The sequence below is a fragment of the Symphalangus syndactylus genome, chromosome 1 (assembly GCF_028878055.3).
Source record: "Symphalangus syndactylus isolate Jambi chromosome 1, NHGRI_mSymSyn1-v2.1_pri, whole genome shotgun sequence".
In the NCBI taxonomy this organism is placed as follows: Eukaryota; Metazoa; Chordata; class Mammalia; order Primates; family Hylobatidae; genus Symphalangus; species Symphalangus syndactylus.
Genome location: NC_072423.2, coordinates 113,631,228 through 113,639,466, shown reverse-complemented (window position 1 = coordinate 113,639,466; position 8,239 = coordinate 113,631,228).

The following is an 8,239-nucleotide window of genomic DNA, read 5'->3' as shown; positions in this document are numbered from 1 at the left end:
CCGTCTTAAAAAAAAAAAAAGAAATATTTTGTATTAATATTTCCATGGTGGGGCAGAAACTCCAGTAAAATCAAGCCTTTAGATGCTATGGATGTGTTTGTTCAGGGACTGTGTACTCCCAATATGTGACCCCCCGTCAGTTTGAGAAGCTTAGATTGCCCCCCACATTGACAGATGAGGAAAATGAGGCCCCTAGCCAGCTTTTTAAAAAGTTCAATGGAACTCTTTTTATTGAGATAAAGTTTATGTACCATAAAATGCACCCTTTTAAAGTGTACAGTTCAGAACATTGTCATGAGCCCCAAAAAGAAAGTTTGTGCCATTAGCAGTCATTCTCCCACGTTCCCCTCCTCTCCATCTCCTAACAACCAATACACTCTGCCTTTATGGACTCCCCTATTTAGGACATTTCATGTAAATGGAATCGTGTTATTCTGTGGCATTTGGTGTCTGGCTTCTTACACTTAGTGCGGTATTTTCAAGGCTCATCTATGTTCTGGCGTGTGTTAGTACTTCATTCCTTTTTATGGCTGAACTGTATTCTGTGGTATGAATAGTCCACATTTTATTTATTCATTCATCAGTTTATAGCCATTTAGGTTGTTTCCATGTTTTGGCTATTATGAATAATGCTGCTATGAATATTCATATAGGAGTTTTTGTATGGAGATATGTTTTCAATTATCCAGAAATGTATAGCTAGAAGTGAAATTTCTGGGTTATATGGTAACTCTATGTTTAACTTTTTGAGGAACTGCCAAACTGCTTCCCATAGAGGCTGTGTCATTTTACATTTCCGCCAGCAATCTGTGAGGGTTCCAATATTCCCATACCCTTGCCAACATTTGTCTCTCTCGCTTTTTTTTTTTCTGAGACAGACTTTGTTGCTCAGGCTGGAGTGCAGTGGCATGATCATGACTCATTGCAGCCTTGAACTCCCAGGTTCAAGCAATCCTCCACCTCAGCCTCTCAAGTAGATGGGACTACCGGTGCAAGTCATGACACCTGGCTAATTTTTTTAATTAAAATTTTTTGTAGAGTTGGGATCTCACTATGTTGCCCAGGCTGGTCTTGAACTCCTGGGCTCACATGATCCTCCCGTCTTGGCCCCCAAACTGCTAGGATTACAGCCGTGAGCCACCATGCCCAGTCTGCCCCTCTTTTTATTACAGCCATCCTAGTGTGTATGAAATGATATTTCACTGTGGTTTTGATTTGCATTTTCCTAATAGCTAATGATGTTGAATATCTTTTCTTATGCTTATTGTCCATTTACATATCGTCTTTGAGAAATGCCTATTCAACTCCTTTGCACATTTTAAAATTATTATTATTACTATTATTATTATTATTTTGAGACAGTCTTGCTTTGCCTAAGCTGGAGTGCAGTGGTGCAATCCCAGCTCACTTCAACCTCCACCTCCCGGGTTCACACGATTCTCCTGCCTCAGCCTCCCGAGTAGTTGGGATTGCAAGCACCTGCCACCACACCCAGCTAATTTTTGTATTTTTAGTAGAGACTGGGTTTCACTGTGTTGGTCAGGCTAGTTTCAAACTCCTGACCTCAAGTGATCCACCTGCCTCGGCCTCCCAAAGTGCTGGGATTACAGGTGTAAGCCATTGCGCCCAGCCAAATTATTATGTTTTTTATTATTGAGTTGTCCATAACTGTTTTAACATTGAAACATTTTGTATTAATATTTCCACAGTGGGGCAGAAACTCCAGTAAAATCAAGCCTTTAGATGCTGTAGTGCGTTTGTTCAGGGACTCTGCACTCCCGATATGTGACTCCCCACCAGTTTGAGAAGCTCAGATTGCCCCCAGCACTGACAGATGAGGAAAATGAGGCCTGTACAAGTTAGGAAACTGGCTGGGTGTGGTGGCTCATTCCCACAATCCCAACACTTTGGGAGGCTGAGGCGGATTGCTTGAGCCCAGGAGTTCAAGACCAGCCTGGGCAACATAGCAACACCCCATCTCTACAAAAAATAAAAAATTAGCCAAGTGTGGTGGCATGCACCTGTAGTTCCAGTTACTCAGGATGCTGAGGTGGGAGGATTCTTTGAGCCCAGGAGTTCAAGGCTCCAGTGAACTATGATTGCACCACTGCACTGTAGCCTGGGTGACAGACGAAGATCTTGACTCTTAAAAAAAAAAAAAAAAAAGTTGGCCGGGTGTGGTGGCTCATGCCTCTAATCCTAGCACTTTGGGAGGCCAAGGTGGGCGGATCACCTGAGGTCAGGAGTTCAAGACCAGCCTGGCCAACATGGTGAAACCCCATCTCTACTACGAATACAAAAATTAGCTGGGCATGGTGGTGTGCGCCTGTAATCCCAGCTACTCAGCAGGCTGAAGCATGAGAATCGCTTGAACCTGGGAGGCGGAGGTTGTAGTGAGTCAAGATCACGCCACCGCACTCCAGCCTAGATGACAGAGTGAGACTCTGTCTCAACAACAACAATAACAACAAAAGTTAGGAAACTTGTTCAAATTACACAGCCAAGTCTTATATAGAATAATGGGAAACTGGAAGATTTACCTGGAGGAGAGGAGCGGAGCAACAAGGAGATTTCAGTTCCCGGCTCTGCCTTTGAAAGGCTGCGACAAACAAGACAACCAGAATGTTTTTGTGGCCTCAGAGCCAGAATCAGAGATTGGATTCTCAGAGGGAGACATGTCAATGGGAAAGGCCTCCTGACAACAGCTGGAGCCTAGCATGACGGAGGCGGCTTGGGAGACATTGAACTATGTCTGGACAATCCATTGGCAGGAAAATCGTAGGAAACTGTAGGGGCCATCTGATGCTTGGCCTCTTCAGCGTCTATTTCCCCTACCTTTTTTTCCCTTCAAATCAGGCCCCAATTTCCTTTTGAGGATCTGCATGGTTCTAGGAGTGGAACTTAGACTAACTAGACTTAGTCGAAGTCTACCAGTGCCTCCCATCCCTCCATTAATGTGGTTCAGGGTATGCATGTGATTAGCTGGTCCAATTAGAATACATCTCAAAACTTTTGGTGGGAACACAGAACACTTTCTCTTTCTTTCTTCCCTCCCCTCCCTCTCGTCTTCTTCTTCTTCTTTTTTTTTTTTCTGAGATGGAGGAGTTTTGCTCTGGTTGTCCAGGCTGGAGTGCAGTGGTGCAATCTCGGCTCACTGCAAGCTCCGCCTCCTGGGTTCAAGCAATTCTCCTGCCTCAGCCTCCCGAGTAGCTGGGATTACAGGTGCCTGCCACAACACCTGGCTAGTTTTTTTGTATTTTTAGTAGAGACAGGGTTTTGCTATGTTGGGCAGCCTGGTCTTCAATTCCTGACCTCAGGTGATCTGCCCACCTTGGCCTCCCAAAGTGCTGGGATTACAGGCGTGAGCCACCATGCCTGGCCTGCCTGGCCGGCCTGCCTGCCCGACTGCCTGCCTGCCTGCCTGCCTTTTTTCTTTCTCTTTCTTTCCTCCTCCTTCATCTTCTTTTTTTTCCTCTTCTTCTGTTTCCTTTCTTCTCTCTTTCTTTTGAGACAGACACTCTGTTACCAAGGCTGGAGTACAGTGGCACAATCCTAGCTCATTGTAGCCTCAACCTCCCAGGCTCAAGCAATCCTTCTGCTCAGCTTCCTGAGTAGCTGGGACTACAGGCATACACCACCACACCCAGCGAATCTTTTTAATTTTTTGGTAGAAACGGGGTATCACTATGTTGCTCAGGCTGATCTCAAACTCCTAGGCTCCAGCAGTCCTCCCACCTTGGCTTCATAAACTGCTGGAGTTACCAGTGTGTGCCACTGCACCAGACCAAGATATTTCCTGCTCCTTGGAAATAACAAGGGAGCCTGACTAGATGTGACAAAGAAAACATCTCGGATATGAGGTGGGCTGCCCTTAAAATGAGATCAGAAGCACAGAAGGCACAGAGGAGAGAGAGAAAGAAACAAATCCTTACTGATATCGCTGAGCTGCCGGGTCACACTTTGCCTGACGGTGGAGGGGGTCTCTGGAGTTTACTGTTTAAGCTAGTTTGAGTGGGCTTTTCTGTTATTAGCAACATGAATGCAATAAATATAGGGCTCAGGCATCCAATGGAGAGGGGTGGGGACAAAACCTTGTAGCCTTTATGATCCTGTCAAACCCTAAGCCTCTATAACATGTCCAAAGACTTGAGGTTGGAAGGCAGTAGAGTCAGTTTTGGGAACTCAGGTGGGAGGCTCTCAACTGGAAGAAAGGTGTTTTTTTTTGTTTTTTGTTTTTGAGACAGAGTCTTGCTCTGTCGCCCAGGCTGGAGTGCAGTGGCGCAATCTCGGCTCACTGCAAGCTCTGCCTCCCGGGTTCACGCCATTCTCCTGCCTCAGCCTCTCCGAGTAGCTGGGACCACAGGCGCCCGCCACCATGCCCGGCTAATTTTTTCTATTTTTTAGTAGAGACGGGGTTTCACCGTGGTCTCGATCTCCTGACCTCGTGATCCGCCCGCCTCGGCCTCCCAAAGTGCTGGGATTACAAGCGTGAGCCGCCGCGCCCAGCCAGAAATGTGTTTTTGATAGGTAGACTTTACAGGGTATGAGTTCAAATGATCAAACTCCGTTATAGCTACATGAAAACCCTTCAGTAACCTGTGCTTGATAATCAACCCAGAGCAGCTTCAGGGTACAGCTGTATGAGCCCCTCCTCTGCTCCAGGGTCCCATAGATCTGGGTTCAAATCCCACCTCTGCCACTTCCCCACTGCTTCTTAGTCAATCTCTTTGGGATTCAGTTTCTTCATCTATAAAGCAGACAGAAAGCTAATATGGGCAACACAGGCCAGTGTGGGAGGCAGGGGAAGCTTCAGGTATGGTGGCTTTTGCTGCAGTGATGGCGCAGAGATACACCAGAGACCCTTATCAAACACAGAGCTCTTATCCCTGCCAGGCATAGACAAGGGGACTACCATTAACTCAATTTTGCAGATAAGGAAACAAAGGCACTGGGAGGTTAAGAACGGGACCCAGGCCGGGCGTGGTGGCTCACGCCTGTAATCTCAGCACTTGGGGAGCCAAAGCAGGTGGATCACCTGAGGTCAGGAGTTCGAGACCAGCCTGGCCAACATGGTGAAACCCCATCTCTACCAAAAAAAAAAAAAATTAGCCAGGCGTGGTGGCGAGTACCTGTAATCCCAGCTACTCAGGAGGCTGAGGCAGGAGAATCGCTTGAACCCAGGAGGTGGAGGTTGCAGTGATCTGAGATCACACCACTGCACTCTAGCCTGGGCAACAAGAGTGAAACTCCATCTCAAAAAAAAAAAAAAAAAAACAGGACCCGGCACAGAGCTGGTAAGTGGAGGTGCTGGGGATCCACCCCAGGGTAGTGTCACCCCTCAGGCTGCTCTGCTCTCAGAGGAGGAGCGGCAGTCTGATGTTGGTTTGGCTGCTGGGGCCTGAGCTGCAGAAGGCGAGAGAAGGATTCCAGGCACCCAGCAAGAGCTTTCTCCAAGACCCACCCACATGTGACTTGACCCTGGGGCCTGAGGTTGGGTGACAGCTGGAAGGTGCAGAGAGCCGGAAGTGGATTCCCCCACCTCACCCTGGAAAAAGTCTTCACCTGCAGGAGATGAAAGATCCCTTTCAGGTGAGCGGTTCCACTCCAGTTATTACTCCCATCTTCTCTGCACAGAGCCAGCACTACAGGCAGCTGAGACCTGTGACTCCTTTTGGATGTCCCCAAAGCCTCTACACCTCCCTTGAAAAGATGGCTGGAGCAAACAGCTTTCACAAGGGCTAAAGAACTGATGAAAGAACTCTGGTGGGCCTGTGTAAGCTCCGGACCTCAGTGGCAGCTTCTCTTTGCTATAATGAAGTAGCCAGGAGGCAGGCACAGATTCTAGGAACCCTTGCCTAAGTGGCCTGCACAAGTTGAATGGGGTGAAGAAAGCGGCTGTGGCCACAGTGGGGCCACATGGGGCATCACCTGATGTTCCAAAACCCAAATGGTGGATACAAGTCACTCTACTACCCATGGGGACAGAGACCTTGGCTAGGAAGGCTTTGCATCTGAGAGTCCCACAGGTGATCCCAGTCCTGACCCAGTGGCTTTGGCACCCTCAAGAGGGTGCTGCCCAGTCAGCCTGCAGGGTCTCACTGCAAAGGCGAGGATGTCTCAAAGTTCCACCACGTTCTGCTGTGCTGTAGCTCACTGCCTGGCACCAGAAAACCTCGGAGGGTGTACTTAGGCAATCCCAAAGGCCCCATTTGCCCCAGAGGCCCTTCCTTCCTTTCAGTGGCCTGAACTTGGGAGTTTGTACCAGCCAGGAGAGGAATAAATTCTCCATTGCTACCTTTCCTTTCACAGACACTGGTACCAAAGGGCCACTTGTATAAGAATTAAATCTGGTCCTGAGCAAAAAAAAAGCCCTGATTTTAAATATTTGAGTGTGTTTTTGCGCAACCAAAGGCCCCCCAGGATTATGGCCGTGTTGTGGCAACACTGTGGCCTTGGCGCCATCTGCTGGCCGAGTGACCCCCCCCCCCGCCCCGCCCCCTGCCCACCCAACTGCTAGGCTGGGAGCTGGGGAGGGGTTGTGATTTTGTGGATGGATTCAGAGGCTTCCAACCTTCCTGAATGTTTGCAAACCCGGGATGTTGGATCCTTTCCTAGGGAGAATGTGCCCAGCACTCCGAGAGTTCCTGGAGGGTCTGGGACCCTCTGGAGGGAAGAGGAGTGCTGCACCACTGAGCGGCCTCTTTTCTGCTCTGATGGGGAAGGTCCCCACTGCTCTCTAGGCCAGTGGAAGAGGGGTGCCTCAGAGGCCCCCTCCCCGAGCTCTAGGATCCTGGCTGGTGGCTGGGAGGGAAGGAATAAGATGGGGATGCTTCCTGCTCTGGCCTCCACTCTGCCAAGTGTGAGACCAAGAGAGCTCCCCGCTTTTCCCCTTTCCCCTTCTGTTATCCTCCTCCCCACTTCTCCTGCCACAGCAGACCTCTCTTCTGGCCCTCCCTCAGAGCCCACGTGGTGTTTGGGACAGCCCCATTCCCATTGCACACCTCAGTTTCCCCACCTGTAATGCAGTGGTTCTGGATTCTTATCCACGGGAGATGGCAGCAGGGGAGGACTCCATGTTTCCTGTTTGGGTGGCTATGACTATTCCTTCCTGACACAGCTCCTGGTGCTGTACACAGGAGTCTTTCAACGGTATACAGGCACCCAGCAGGTCACAGGGGCTGATAGTGTCAACTTGACTAAATAAAGCCAGTTTTCCAAAATGGTGGCACCAATTCACAGCCCTATCTACAGCCCCATCTCACCAACACTTATTATTGACAGATGTATACTCATCATTCTGATGAATATCAAGTGACATCTCAGTGTAGTTGGGGTTTGCATTTTCCTGGTTACTTATGAGGTTGGACATCTTTCCATGTGGTTTTGGCTGTTCCTGTAAGTTCCCATCCCAGTTGTGTGCCCATTTTTCCACTGGATTGTTTGTCTCTCTTGAGAACTCATCAGACTTTTTTACATATCCTTAATGGTAATCCTTTTTTGATTATGTCTCACAAATATCTTCTCCCAGTTTAGTCTTGTCTGTTCTTTTTCTTTATGATGTCCTGTTTTACTTTTTAACTTTTTATTTTGACATAATCTCAGACTTACATCGAAAAGTTGCATGAATAGTGCAAAGAATTTCTTCATACCCTTTACCCCAGTTCCCCAAATGTTAACATTTGACATTTGTGTCCCTCTCTCTTTCTTTCAATGCCCCCATATATACACACATATCTCCCCTCCCCTTTCCTGAGCGAGCCCCAAGTCACTTCGGAGTAAAGAGCAGAATACTGCCTTTTTACTCCTAAATACTTCAGTGTATATTTCATTTTTTTTTAGATGGAGTTTCACTCTTGTTGCCCAGGAATGCAGTGGTGCAATATCTACTCACTGCAATCTCCCAGGTTCAAGTGATTCTCCTGCCTCGGCCTACTGAGTAGCCGGGATTACAGGCACACACCACCACACCCAACTAATTTTTGTATTTTTAATAGAGATGGGGTTTCACCATGTTGGCCAGGCTGGTCTCGAACTCCTGACCTCAAGTGATCTGCCCGCCTTGGCCTGCCAAAGTGCTAGGATTACAGGTGTGAGCCACCACGCCTGCCCCAGTGTATATTTCTTAAAAACAAGAACATTCTCCTATATGTAAACATTACCACTGAACAACTGTCAAATTCAGGAAATTAACACTGAAACACTACCATTATCTAATCTACAGACTTTATTCAGATTTCAT